Source organism: Eleutherodactylus coqui, chromosome 3 (assembly GCF_035609145.1).
Source record: "Eleutherodactylus coqui strain aEleCoq1 chromosome 3, aEleCoq1.hap1, whole genome shotgun sequence".
NCBI classification, from domain to species: domain Eukaryota; kingdom Metazoa; phylum Chordata; class Amphibia; order Anura; family Eleutherodactylidae; genus Eleutherodactylus; species Eleutherodactylus coqui.
In genome coordinates this window covers 181,650,674-181,665,456 of record NC_089839.1, presented here as the reverse complement: position 1 = coordinate 181,665,456, position 14,783 = coordinate 181,650,674, and positions in this window count along the sequence as shown.

The window sequence follows — 14,783 nt, the reverse complement described above, 5'->3', positions numbered from 1 at the left end:
GTCCTGAAGTCTGGGTCCTGCTGAGTTGACGCACGTGTCTTTATTTGTCACACACAGGCATCCTAAATCCTGGAGCTGCCATGTGGACGTACTCTAGCTTATCTAATTCTTGCACTTTCCAAGTCTGTCATTTGTGCCTTGTTTATTGTTGAAGTTATTGTTAAGTAAAGTTATTCCAGGCCCTGACCATTCCCAGGAACCTGAGGTACTCTATCACTGTCTGTGCCTCAATTATTTTCCCGCCAGTGTTCATGCTGGTGTGTACCAAAACGGTGGCGTCACCTGTGACAACCTCATCACCTGTTCTACCGTTTATTGGGTATCCCTATGTCAGGGCTGTCCGGAAGAGGCCCAGCACTGCCCTGGCCTTAGCTGCGTGCGTCCCTCCAAGAAGGAGCGTGGTAAGTGCCACCGTGACAAGCCAGCAACGACTGCTGACGTTGCACTAGCATGGTACCTATGGGTCTGAATAGAGGTATAGAGAAGAGACAAACTGAAGTTAGTGCTGACAGCACAAGTGAAGTAATAAGATCCAAGTGGCATCAAATAGAAGCAGAGTCCAGAATTCAGAGCCGACGCCAGGGAGCACAGAAGTCAGAATGGCTAAAAACTGGCACAGGTCTAAACCATAAATACAGATTATTCTCAATGGTTGTATGAGACTAATGACTTATGCATCCTCCAAATGGAGAGGATACTTAATATAGCAGGTAATGGCTGATAATTGGTGGGGAATAGCATTAGAGAGTGCATACTGGACCTTTATGCTGCACTCCAGGGTCATGTGTCTAATTTCTACACAGGGATGCTGAAAGGCCCGGTGTCTCTAATAAAGTGGCTATTCACTGTGCATGAACACCTATGCTTAACGGCTCATTCAGACGAGCGTATGCGTCTTCAGGCTGGCCGCATTGCGACTGAAATTCGCATCAATAAAAAATAGCCACAATGCAGTTCCAAGCTTAATAAATGCCTTCTTGTCCATTCACAAGGGTGTATCATGGGAAAAATGTGCTGCAGCAAAAAAAATTTTCGGTCAGCAAAAATCCTCGGAATGATTTCTAATAGCTTTAGGAGCTTAAATAGCGCCAGCTGTCATCTTTTCTGAGTATTGGACGCAGGAATCACCCTCCCCCTCCCTTGTTTTTTAGCTCCCATAAGAGTCTATAGGAGCTTCCAGCATTTTTCGGCAACAGATAGGTCAAGATCTATCTTTTCATACAGCGAGAAAAATCGGCAACTGAAAACGGTTGCCGAATTCTCGTTTTTATGGCGCAATATTTTCACGTGACTGAAAATCAATCATGTAAATGAATGCGTTGGAGTCTAATGCTTCACATGGCCACGATTTTTCAACGTAGCTCAAATAGCTGCGTAAAACCGCTCGTGTGTATGAGACCTAATTCGGTTGCTTTGTTTTTTCCTATTTTGAGCATATGACTCTGGAGAATTCACAGACTGTATTTCAATGAAACACAAGCAAAATATATATGAGGGAACTAGCATAATATTCACCTATAATGTCCACTGACTTCCATCCATACACAGGTGCCTCTACATATGTGGATATACATTTATATGGGCAGTCAGTGTAAGATTATTTTTTGCACAAGCAAATTAACTTATTTCATGCATATCAATGAGGTTGGTTGATCTCCTAGATATTATATCACATGAGTGATTAGAGTGCTTAGAGTATGAAAAGCTTTAAATTCTATGATATATCATACGCACTAAAATAATGGAGCTATAGGGAAAACCTCGAGCATTGGTGCCAGCTGCATAATATTACCAAGGCTGTTAAGTGTGGTAGAATTTAATGTATAAAACCCAAATATATGACACACAGCTAGTGAGTCAGGATGTTTTATTAATTACCTACTGAAAGGGCAAACATGTTTTCTCATTAATTGGCGCCTATATCTTTTTATAAATAAAGCTATCCAGAGGAAAAAAACATCATTTTTAGAGATGAGCGAGCACACTCGTCCAAGCTTGATGCTCGTTCGAGTATTAGGGTACTCGAGATGCTCATTACTCGAGACGAACACCACGCGGTACTCGAGTCAATTCCAATTCCATTTAATTGCATTTCCTTCCCCGCATGTTTAGCGCCATTTTCTAGCCAATAAACATGCGGGGAAGGCATTACCACTTCCTGCTGTGACGTGCCAGCCCTCTGCCCGCCAACAGCAGTAAGAGGCTGGGCCGAACTGGTGAACGCCGAGTACTTAAAGGGGTTGTCCCGAGGCAGCAAGTGGGTCTATACACTTCTGCATGGCCATAATAATGCACTTTGTAATGTACATTGTGCATTAATTATGAGCCATACAGAAGTTATCAAAAGTTTTATACTTACCTGCTCCGTTGCTGGCGTCCTCGTCTCCATGGTGCCGACTAATTTTCGCCCTCCGATGGCCAAATTAGCCGCGCTTGCGCAGTCCGGGTCTTCTTCTTTTCTGAATGGGGCTCCGTGTAGCTCCGCCCCGTCACGTGCCGATTCCAGCCAATCAGGAGGCTGGAATCGGCAATGGACCGCACAGAAGCCCTGCGGTCCATGGAGACAGAGGATCCCGGCGGCCATCTTCAGCAGGTGAGTATGAAGACGCCGGACCGCCGGGATTCAGGTAAGCGCTGTGCGGGTTGTTTTTTTAACCCCTGCATCGGGGTTGTCTCGCGCCGAACGGGGGGGGGGTTTTAAAAAAAAAAAAAAAACCGTTTCGGCGCGGGACAACCCCTTTAAACTCGTCCCGCCCGTGGCTCGCCTCAGACGCATGCTGGCAGAGGTTAGGGAAAGTGCTGCTGCTTATACAGGGATATATATAGAATCCTGTCTTCAAGAACTCCAACGGTCCTTCTTAGGGCTACTCCTCATCGTGTGCATTATAGTTGTGGCTGGCTGGTAGTAGTAGTGCACCAATTTTTTTTTTAGCATCTCGGGCTGTGCAGGCCATTTTAGCTATAGCGCTTTCAGTCTGCAGTGCATAACGCAGAGTTTAGGGACAGAGCTGCTTATATAGGGAAAGTTTTACAGGACTCCTGATCCTCTCTGCAAGAACCCCAACGGTCCTTCTTAGGGCTATATCTCACCGTGTGCATTATAGTTGTGGCTGGCTGTGAGCAGTAGTGCACCGACTTTTCTATTACGCATCTACGCGTGTTCCCAGCCTTTCAGTTATAGTGCTCTCAGCCTGCAGTGCCTTACAACGAGCTCTCACCGTGAAACTGCACTCTAAAATTTCTTAGGCTACTGCAAAGTATTTCAGTTATACCGTTGTGTGTGTGCAGTGCATAACGCAGAGTTTAGAGACAGAGCTGCCTATATAGGGAAAGTTTTACAGGACTCCTGATCCTATGTGCAAGAATCCCAACGGTCCTTCCTACGGCTACATCTCACCGTGTGCATTATAGTTGTGGCTGGCTGGGAGCAGTAGTGCACCAACTTTTGTATTACGCATGTAGGCCTGTTCCCAGCCTTACAGTTATAGTGTTCTCAGCCTGCAGTGCCTTACAACGAGCTTTCACAGTGAAACTGCACTGTAATATTTCCTGGGCCACTGCAAAGTATTTCAGCTCTGCCGCTGTGCAGAGCGTCTCACAATACCCTTTCCTTGAGGGGGGTTTAGATAGCGGCAGTTACCAGGACTATCCACTGGCTTTAGAGTCTTCTCCCACTCCATACAGCCTCTCTTATTTACAAGTCTCTGTGAGTGGTAAATTACCCCTAGGTATCAGCGCAAGACAGCGGGTTAATTTTTTCAAGTCACAGCATAGAGCCTCCGCTATCTACAAGTCTCTGTGTGCGGTGAATTAAGCCACAGTTGTCAGCACTGTAGAGTGGGGTAAATTATTTGGGCCCTGCTCTATTCTTAATCCGCCATGATGAGGAGTTGGAGTAAGGGTCGAGGACGTGGCCGTGGACGCGGACGTCCAAGTTAGGGTGTGGGCACAGGCCGAGTTCCTGGGCGTGGTGAGTCACAGCCGGCTGCTGAGGGATTAGGAGAGTTTCTGGCCTTCCCAGCTTCATATCACAATTTGCAGGTCCACATGGTAGACCTTTATTACAAACAGAGCAGTGCGAGCAGGTCCTGTCGTGGATGGCAGAAAACGCATCCAGCAATGTATCAACCACCCAGTCTTCTACACAGACCACTACTCCCGGCCTAGGTACTGCAACTCTGAATCCTCTGGCTGCTGCTCCTTCTTCCTCCCAGCCTCCTCACTCTATGAAAATAACATATTCTGAGCAGGCAGACTCCCAGGAACTGTTCTCGGGTCCCTGCCCTGAGTGGGAAAAAACGGTTCCTCTCTCACCTGAGGAGTTTGTCGTGACCGATGCCCAACCTTTGGAAAGTTCCCGGAGTCCGGGTGATGAGGCTGGGGACTTCCGGCAACTGTCTCAAGAGCTTTTTGTGGAGGAGAATGATGAGACACAGTTGTCTGTCAGTGAGGTAGTAGTAAGGGCAGTAAGTCCAAGGGAGGAGCGCACAGATGATTCGGAGGAAGAGCTGCTGGACGATGAGGTGATTGACCCAACCTGGTTTGCTAAGCCTACTGAGGACAGGGCTTCAGAGGGGGAGGCTAGTGCAGCAGCAGGACAGGTTGGAAGAGGCAGTGGAGTGGCCAGGGGTAGAGGAAGGGCCAGAGCGAAGAATCCCCCAACTGTTTCCCAATGCACCCCCTCGCGGCAAGCCTCCGTGCACAGGGCTAGGTGTTCAAAGGTGTGGATGTTGTTTAGTGAGAGCGCGGATGACCATCGAACAGTGGTGTGCAACCTGTGTCGCACCAAGATCAGCCGGAGAGCCACCACTACCAGCCTGACCACCACCAGCATGCGCAGGCATATGATGGCCAAGCATCCCACAAGGTGGGATGAAGGACATTCACCGCCTCCGGGTCACACCACTGCCTCTTCCCCTGTGCCACAACCTGGCACACAAATCCAATCCCCCTCCCAGGACGCAGGCACGAGTGCCTCCCAGCCTGCACCCACACCCTCACCTCCACGATCCTCCCCTCCATCCAGCAATGTCTCTCAGTGCAGCGTTCAGCTGTTGCTAACACAAGAGTTGGATCGAAAGCAGAAACACGCCGCCACCCACCCGCATGCACAAGCTTTAAACGCGCTACTCGGTCCCCAGTCACCACTATTTTTCCCGGTGTGCCGGCCCCACCATACACCAGCACGTCTCCCGCAACATATGTTGTGCCCTCACCAACGCGGTTACTGGGAAGGTCCACTTAACCACGGACACGTGGACAAGTACTGGCGGGCAGGGCCACTATATCTCCCTGACGGCACATTGGGTGAACTTGGTGGAGGCTGGGACCAAGTCAGAGCCTGGGACCGCTCACGTCCTACCCTCCCCCAGAAGAGCGGGTCCTACCTCACTGCTGGTATCTGCAGTGTTTTATGCCACCTCCTCCAAACCCTCCCCCTCCTCCTCCTATGCCACCTCTACCTCTTAATTAAGAAGTGTGAGCATGTCGCCAGCAGCCCGTAGCGCGTGGAGCGGCAGCACAGCAGTGGGCAAGCGTCAGATATTTGCCAGGTCCTTGGAAACTTTGAGGAGTCTATCCATATGGTGAGCAGTGATGTGGCAATTATTAGCGTTACCATCCCGCTGCTTTGCCTGCTGAAATTTCACTGCTAAGCATCAAGGATGACATTTTGCTGTTGGAACAGGAGACAGGGGATAACAGTATGTCACTTGATAGCCAGACCACCCTCATATCTATATCTCAGCAAATTTTGGAGGAGGAGGAGGAGGAGGAGAAGAAAGAGGAGGAGGAGGGGGAAGAGACAGCTGGGCACACTGCAGAGGGTACCCATGCTGCTTGCCTCTCATCTGTTCAACGTGTATGGGCTGAAGAGGAGGAGGATCCTGAAGGTCATCCTCATAGTGAGGACAGTAATGTGTTGCATACTGGAACCCTGGCACACATGGCTGACTTCATGTTAGGCTGCCTTTCCGTTGACCCTCGCATTAGATGCATTCTGGCCAACATGGATTACTGGCTGTATACCCTTCTAGACCCACGGTATAAGGAGAACCTTTCCACTCTCATTCCCGAAGAGGAAAGGGGTACAAGAGTGATGCAATACCACAGGGCCCTGGTGGAAAAAGTAATGCTAAAGTTCCCACCTGACAACACTAGTGGCAGAAGATGCAGTTCCGAGGGCTAAGTAGCAGGGGAGGCGCGGGGATCAGGCAGCATGTCCAGCGCAGGCAGGGGAACACTCTCCAAGGCCTTTGCCAGCTTTATGGCTCCCTAGCAAGACTGTGTCACCACTCCCCAGTCAAGGCTGAGTTGGAGGGAGCACTGGAAAAAGATGGTGAGGGAGTACATAGCCGATCGTACCACTGTCCTCCATGATGCCTCTGTTCCATACAACTATTGGGTGTCAAAGCGGGACACGTGGCACAAACGTGCGCTGCATGCCCTGGAGGTGCTGGCCTGCCCTGCCACTAGCATCTTGTCAGAGAGGGTGTTTAGTGCAGCTGGGGGAATCATCACAGATAAGCGTACCCACCTGTCAACTGCCAGTGCCAACATGCTTACACTCATAAAGATGAACAAAGGCTGGATTTTCCCAAACTTCTCTTCTCCACCGGCAGAAAGCAGCGGAACCTAATGATTCTTTTCGCTGCAACAGGAGAAAAATGCATCCTCTATCACCACAAAAAAAGAGGGAATTAGCTTTGTCAATCACTCTCAGATATTATTACTGCTCCTCCTCCTACTCCTTCTCCTAAAACAGCATGTCATCACGCTGAACTGCCAATTTTTGTGCGACCCAAAAGGCTCTGTTTAAAAGTTTTTTACAATTTTTAAAAGCTTCAAAAGTATTTATACTTTAACAGAAACCATTTTTTTTCACTGGGCTTCCTCCAGGCTCTGTTACAAATCAAGCAACAGCGAGCTGTATCTTTAAAAAATATTTATGGGTTTCACCTGCCCTCGCGGTTGAGCAATTTTTCAGGGGCACACTTGTACTCTTGGTAAACCAATTTTTCAGGCCCTTGCCAATACTATTACCTAACTAATTTTTCCGGCCTTCACCTACACTCTTGGTAACCAAATTTTTTCAGGTGTTCGCCTATACTCTTGGTACAGAATTGTTACAGGGGTCCTCCTATACACTTGGTACAGAAATGTTACAGGGATTTGCCTATACTCTTGCTACATAAATGTTACTGGGGTCCACCTATACTCTTGCTACAGAAATGTTACTGGGGTCCGCCTATACTCTTGCTACAGAAATGTTACAGGGGCTGCCTATACTCTTGCTACAGAAATGTTACTGGGTTCTGCCTATACTCTTGATACAGAAATGTTACAGGCGTCCGCCTACATTCTTGCTACATAAATGTTACTGGGGTCCGCCTATACTCTTGCTACAGAAATGTTACTGGGATCCGCCTATACTCTTGCTACATAAATGTTACTGGGGTCCGCCTATACTCTTGCTACAGAAATATTACTGGGGTCCGCCTATACTCTTGCTACAGAAATGTTATTGGGGTCTGCCTATACTCTTGCTACAGAAATGTTACTGGGCTCCGCCTATACACTTGGTACTGAAAGGTTTGTGGGGTTCACCTATACTCTTGCTACAGAAATGTTACTGGAGTCCCCCTATACACTTGCTACTGAAAGGTTTGAGGGGTTCGCCTATACTCTTGCTACAGAAATGTTACAGAGGTCCGCCTATACTGTGGGTGCACAATGGTTTCCCATTGCGGTGTTCAGCTGCCTGACACATACACAGAATGAAGTGTGTAGGGACACATGGATTTCCCATAGCTTTTTAACTCACAGAACCTTGGGTCACACAAGGTGGAGGCTGGGACCGAGCCTGACCCAGGGTCCGCTAACGTACTTCCCACACTGAGTATTGTGGGTCCTACCTCGGTCATGGTTTCTTGGCCTTATTACGCCACCTCCTCCTCCTGCTTGGGGTCTGGGGATCAGCGGTGGGCAACATGTATTTTTTCTTGTGTTACCAAAGTTATCTGAGACAGTGGTTAGGGCCAAACAAAAGAAGCATTACTGCATTAATGAGACGCTCACAGCTGCACTAGCATTCGGGTCCGCTTGAGGCCCACGATTACTGAAGGTGTGGGCAGAGGCCAAGGTCCCTGGGGGGGGCAGAATCAACTGCGCCAGGTATGGCCTGTGGAGCTTCTTTGTGGTTCATCCAGTCTTTGGAGCGATGAAAGCAAACGTAACTGCGTTAAAGAGATGTTCACAGCTGTACTAGTATCCGAGTCCGCTTTAAGCCCACGATTACTGAGGGTGTGAGCTGAGGCCGAGGTCCTTGGCAGGGTGAAACTGCCTTGTTAGGGCGCTCTGATTTCTTTATGTGTAATACCCTCTTTGAGTTTCATACGCTCGCCTATGCTGTGGGTGCACAAAGACTTCCCATTGCGTTGTTTTACCTGTCTGGCAAAAATACACTGACTGACTTGGCTAGGGTGCAGACGGCTTTCCAATTGCGGTGTTTTACCTATCTGTCACAAATACACTGAATGACTAGGGCAGAAGTGTGGGCCAAGGTCCTGGGTGTGGTGAAACTCTGCCATGTTTGGGCACTCTGATTTCTTCATGTGTAATACTTTCCTTAGGTTTCAGGGGCTCGCCTATGCTGTGGGTGCACAAAGACTTCCCATTGCGTTGTTTTACCTGTCTGGCACAAATACACTGACTGACTAGGGCAGAAATGTGGGCCGAGGCCGAGTCCCTTGGCGGAGTGAAACTCTGCCATGTTTGAGTACTCTGTTTTCCTCATGTGTAATACTTTCTTTCAGTTCCTTGGGCTCGCCTATGCTGTGGGTGCACAAAGACTTCCCATTGCGGTGTTTTACCTGTCTGGCACAAATACACTGACTGACTTGGGTAGAAATGTGGGCCGAGGCCCTTGGCGGGGTGAAACTCTGCCAAGTTTGGGCACTCTGTTTTCCTCATGTGTAATACCATCTTTCAGTTCCTTGGGCTCGCCTATGCTGTGGGTGCACAAAGATTTCCTCTTGCAGTGTTTTACCTGTCTGGCACAAATACACTGACTGACCAGGGCAGAAATGTGGGCCGAGGCAGAAGTCCTTGGCGGGGTGAAACTCTGCCATGTTAGGGCACTCTGATTTCTTTCTGTGTAATGCCATCTTTGTGCACCGACAGCATAGGCGAGCCCAAGGAACTCAAAGACTTCCCTTGGGTCACACAAGTTGGAGGCTGGTACTGAGCCTGACCCAGGGCCCGCTCACGTGCTTCCCACACAGAGTATTGCTGCATTATGGAGATGTGTAGAAGTGCTGGCACCTGAGTCCCCTTTATGCCCATGTTTACGGCTCCTGACAATTTTGTGACGGAGGTGGCACGGGATGATCGGATGATGATCGTACATCATTTTATCATCAATTCTCAACAGCATTGTGGGCTATCGCCCACACTTTCAAAGAGGGTCGCTGCCTAGCCCTGCCAACCCTCTGCAGTGTATGCCTCTGGTTCCTCCTCATCCAGTACGCACTTATAAATAGACATGAAGATAGTGTGCTTATCAAGCGAGCGTGTGGCATTAGGGCAGCTGAATGCTGCGCAGCAAAAATTTTGGGTGCGCTGTGGACGCAGGGTCGTGCGAGTGGGGTGGGGGGTTGGACAGCAATGCCAGCATGTAACCCAGGAGAAGAGGCAGCGGTGTCACCCACAGGCAGTGATTGTCCTTGGTGGTAGGTAGTGTGGTGCTTAGCTAAGATGTGCCAGCGCGTGTGCCTTGCTAATGAGGGTTTGTCCCAAGTAAATTGTTAGGGGGGTGACCGCCAGGCTCTTGCCCCCATTTTGGCTTAATAGTGGGACATGGGAACCTCAGATGCAACCATGTATGCTGCCCCTGCCCTTCCCTATCCATTTCTGTGGCGTTTCCATGACTTTCTGATGTTTTCTGGTGTTTCACAAGTCATCACCAATGCGACGCATTGCTCGAGTCCCCTATTGACTTCAATGGGGTTCGTTACTCGAAACGAGCTCTCGAGCATTATAGAAAGTTCGACTTGAGTACCGAGCACCCGAGCATTTTGGTGCTCACTCATCTCTAATCATTTTGTTTTGCTAACCTTGCTTCAATTTTGCTTTGTTTTGCTGGTTGCTATGGTTATGTCCATAGACTGTTGCATTTGTATACATACGCAGAATATATACAGTTCCAGCTCTAGTGGGCAATTAGAATAGAAATACCAGGACTTATCTGCTCTTTTAATTTAAGCCCCATTTACGTGCAACGATTATTGCTCAAAATTTGTTCAAACGAGGGCATATGAACGATAATTGTTGCATGTAAATGCTACCATTGTTTACTCTTCGACTGAACAATGATTTTAAAGTGAGCTTCAAATCCCTCATTCAGCCATATAGTAGATAAGAGGGACACAGGCTGTGCTCTCTGTATTCTCCACGGGCACGGGCTGTCAGAGATTTCATTGTATTTATCGAACAGCCCGTGCGAGAACAAAGGAGCTGATTGCAGAGCTCAGACCACATGCTTTGTACTACAAGCAGCTCTGGGAGGCTCATTTACACAAAAATGAAGCTGATAAAGTGCTAATGGACATTAGTGTCCATTAGCTCTTTATGTGAAATGATTGCTAAAACTGTCACTCTTTCGATCATTTGAAAGATTGTCTTTGCACGTAAATGAGCCTTTACTTGTTGTAGTAACTATATTCCCCATAAAATAACAATTCTGGAAGCATCAGACAACTTTGACTAGTGCTATTCCTCTGTTACTCCTTCTGAAAAGGCATGAATAAATTGACAACGGGGTTTTAACATTTCGTTGATGAAGGGAGGTATCCCTACATATGCAATATCTGGCTTATTAGTGCTGATAGTGTCTGATTGTGCAGAGATACACCCTATTGATAAAGAGGAAGATAAAACCAAGTTGTCAATTTATACATGCATTTCCAAGGAGAATAACAGAGGGACAGCACAACTCAGAATTCTATGAAAACATGCTCTGGAGTTGTTATTTTATATTGAATACATGTATTTACTAAAACAGGCAAATTAGGAGGAATGAGATGTCCTCTTTAGGTTGACTTGAGATGCCATCAACAAACTTTGCACATGATATAAATTCTTTAAAAAACAAATCCCGCAACATTAAGATCTAGAAATGCACTCCACTCAGAGAGTGCTGTGACTTAGATGTAATGTATGTGATGGTAACGCATATTGTAATAGCGGTGGAAGTCCCACTGGTCAAGCTCCTACTTTCCATTCATCAATGGTGTATACTAAGAATAAGCTGTGGATGTAATTTTTTTTTTTTACATTTTTAGTGCACTCGCACAACCAGCTCTCCATTCAGTCTCATCCTCACTGCAGTGGAAGCAGTAACCTCACAGTGAGGAGGGCAGGGGATCTCAAGATCTACGGGGGTTTCAGCAGTGAGACCCTCATGATCAGCAGGTTATTCCCTATCTTGTGGATAGGGGCTAACTTGCAGTTGTGGTTCAACCCTGTACTGTGACTATTAGAGGGTTAAAGGGATAAGAAATAAAAATCCTATTGTGAATTTACATAATGATTAGAGATGAGCGAACGTACTCGTCCGAGCTTGCTACTTTTTTTTTTTTGGTATATCGGCCGTGCAGAGCATTGTGCCCTGCAGTAATACTCCAGGGACAGAAGTGTGGAGGCAGGGACAGAATACATATTCATTGAATATAGGCAGTGGGCCTTTTCTAAAAAATATTGGACAAAAAATCTATTTGGCCTGTTACAGCAGGCTTGCGCCAAATTATTTCCTGGCTCTGTCTGGGCTGTGAAATCACTGCTGTATTGCAGTCCACAGTGCAACACTCTGCAGTTCTGTGACATACCCCAGGGACAGAAGTGTGGAGGCAGGGACAGAAGACATATTCATTGAATATAGGCAGTGGGCCTTTTCTAAAAAATATTGGGCAAAAAATCTATTTGGCCTGCCTGTGACTGTGCTCAGTCTTCTGGGTCTGTCTGTGCTGGGTGTAGTAGTTCTACAAAATCATACGCAGCCAGCTAAGTGTTACAGCAGGCTTGCGCCAAATTATTTCCTGGCGTTCCGTAAGCAAAGTCAGCCTCCAACCACAGGCCAATAAGCGGCACATTTAATTACAGCGTTCTGTTTCTGCATTACTGGTAATACAGCATGCTGAGGGGTAGGGGTAGGCCTAGAGGACGTGGATGCGGCCGAGGACGTGGAGGCCCAAGTCAGGGTGTGGGCACAGGCCGAGCCAGTGCGGTGGCCAGGGGTAGAGGCAGGGCCAGACCGAATAATCCACCAACTGTTTCCCAAAGCGCCCCCTCGCGCCATGCCACCCTGCAGAGGTCAAGGTGCTCTACGGTGTGGCAGTTTTTCACAGAGACGCCTGACGACCGACGAACAGTGGTGTGCAACCTTTGTCACGCCAAGATCAGCTGGGGAGGCACCACCACCAGCATGCGCAGGCATATGATGTCCAAGCACCCCACAAGGTGGGACGAAGGCCGTTCACCGCCTCCGGTTTGCACCACTGCCTCTCCCCCTGTGCCCCAACCTGCCACTCAGATCCAACCCCCCTCTCAGGGCACAGGCACTACCGTCTCCTGGCCTGCACCCACACCCTCACCTCCGCTGTCCTCGGCCCCATCCAGCAATGTCTCTCAGCGCAGCGTCCAGACGTCGCTAGCGCCACTGTTTGAGCGCGAGCGCAAGTACGCCGCCACGCACCCGCACGCTCAAGCGTTAAACGTGCACATTGCCAAATTGATCAGCCTGGAGATGCTGCCTTATAGGCTTGTGGAAACGGAGGCTTTCAAAAGCATGATGGCGGCGGCCCCGCGCTACTCGGTTCCCAGTTGCCACTACTTTTCCCGATGTGCCGTCCCAGCCCTGCACGACCACGTCTCCCGCAACATTGTACGCGCCCTCACCAACGCGGTTACTGCCAAGGTCCACTTAACAACAGACACGTGGACAAGCACAGGCGGGCAGGGCCACTATATCTCCTTGACGGCACATTGGGTGAATTTAGTGGAGGCTGGGACAGAGTCAGAGCCTGGGACCGCTCACGTCCTACCCACCCCCCGAATTGCGTGCCCCAGCTCGGTGGTGGTATCTGCGGCAGTGTATGCTTCCTCCACTAAACCACCCTCCTCCTCCTCCTCCTCCTACGCAACCTCTGTCTCGCAATCAAGATGTGTCAGCAGCAGCACGTCGCCAGCAGCCGGTGTCGCGCGGCATGGCAGCTCAGCGGTGGCCAAGCGTCAGCAGGCCGTGCTGAAGCTACTCAGCTTAGGAGATAAGAGGCACATGGCCCACGAACTGCTGCAGGGTCTGACAGAGCAGACCGACCGCTGGCTTGCGCCGCTGAGCCTCCAACCGGGCATGGTCGTGTGTGACAACGGCCGTAACCTGGTGGCGGCTCTGCAGCTCGGCAGCCGCACGCACGTACCATGCCTGGCCCATGTCTTTAATTTGGTGGTTCAGCGCTTTCTGAAAACCTACCCACACTGGTCATACCTGCTCGGAAAGATGCGCCAGCTCTGCGCACATTTCCGCAAGTCCCACACGCACGCTGCCACCCTGCGGACCCTGCAACATCGGTTTAATCTGCCAGTGCACCGACTGCTATGCGACGTGCCCACACAGTGGAACTCTACGCTCCACATGTTGGCCAGGCTCTATGAGCAGCGTAGAGCTATTGCGGAATACCAACTCCAACATGGGCGGCGTAGTGGGAGTCAGCCTCCTCAATTATTTACAGAAGAGTGGGCCTGGTTGGCAACCATCTGCCAGGTCCTTGGAAACTTTGAGGAGTCTACCCAGATGCTGAGCAGGGATGCTGCAGTCATTACCGTCACCATTCCTCTGCAATGCCTCTTGAGAAGTTCCCTGCAAAGCATAAAGGCAGACGCTTTGCAATCGGAAACGGAGGCGGGGGAAGACAGTATGTCGCTGGATAGTCAGAGCACCCTCATGTCTATATCTCAGCGCGTTGAAGAGGAGGGGGAGGAGCATGAGGAGGAGGGGGAAGAGACAGCTTGGCCCACTGCTGAGGTGACAGATGCTGCTTGCCTGTCATCCTTTCAGCGTGTATGGCCAGAGGAGGAGGAGGAGGGGGAGTAGCATGAGGAGGAGGGGGAAGAGACAGCTTGGCCCACTGCTGAGGGTACAGATGCAGCTTGCCTGTCATCCTTTCAGCGTGTATGGCCAGAGGAGGAGGAGGAGGAGGAGGAGGATCCTGAAAGTGATCTTCCGAGTGAGGACAGCCATGTGTTGCGTACAGGTACCCTGGCACACATGGCTGACTTCATGTTAGGATGCCTTTCTCGTGACCCTCGCGTTACACGCATTCTGGCCACTACGGATTACTGGGTGTACACACTGCTTGACCCACGGTATAAGGAGAGCCTTTCCACTCTCATTCCCGAAGAGGAAAGGGGTTCGAGAATGATGCTATACCACAGGGCGCTGGTGGACAAACCGATGGTAAACTTCCCATCCGACAGCGCTAGTGGCCGAAGGCGCATTTCCGCGGCCCAGGTAGCAGGGGAGGTGCAGAGATCAGGCAGCATGTACAGCGCAGGCAGGGGAACATTATCCAAGGCCTTTGCTAGCTTTATGGCTCCCCAGCAAGACTGTGTCACCAGTCCCCAGTCAAGGCTGAGTTGGCGGGAGCACTGTAAAAGGATGGTGAGGGAGTACGTAGCCGATCGCACGACCGTCCTCCGTGACGCCTCTGCCCCCTACAACTACTGGGTGT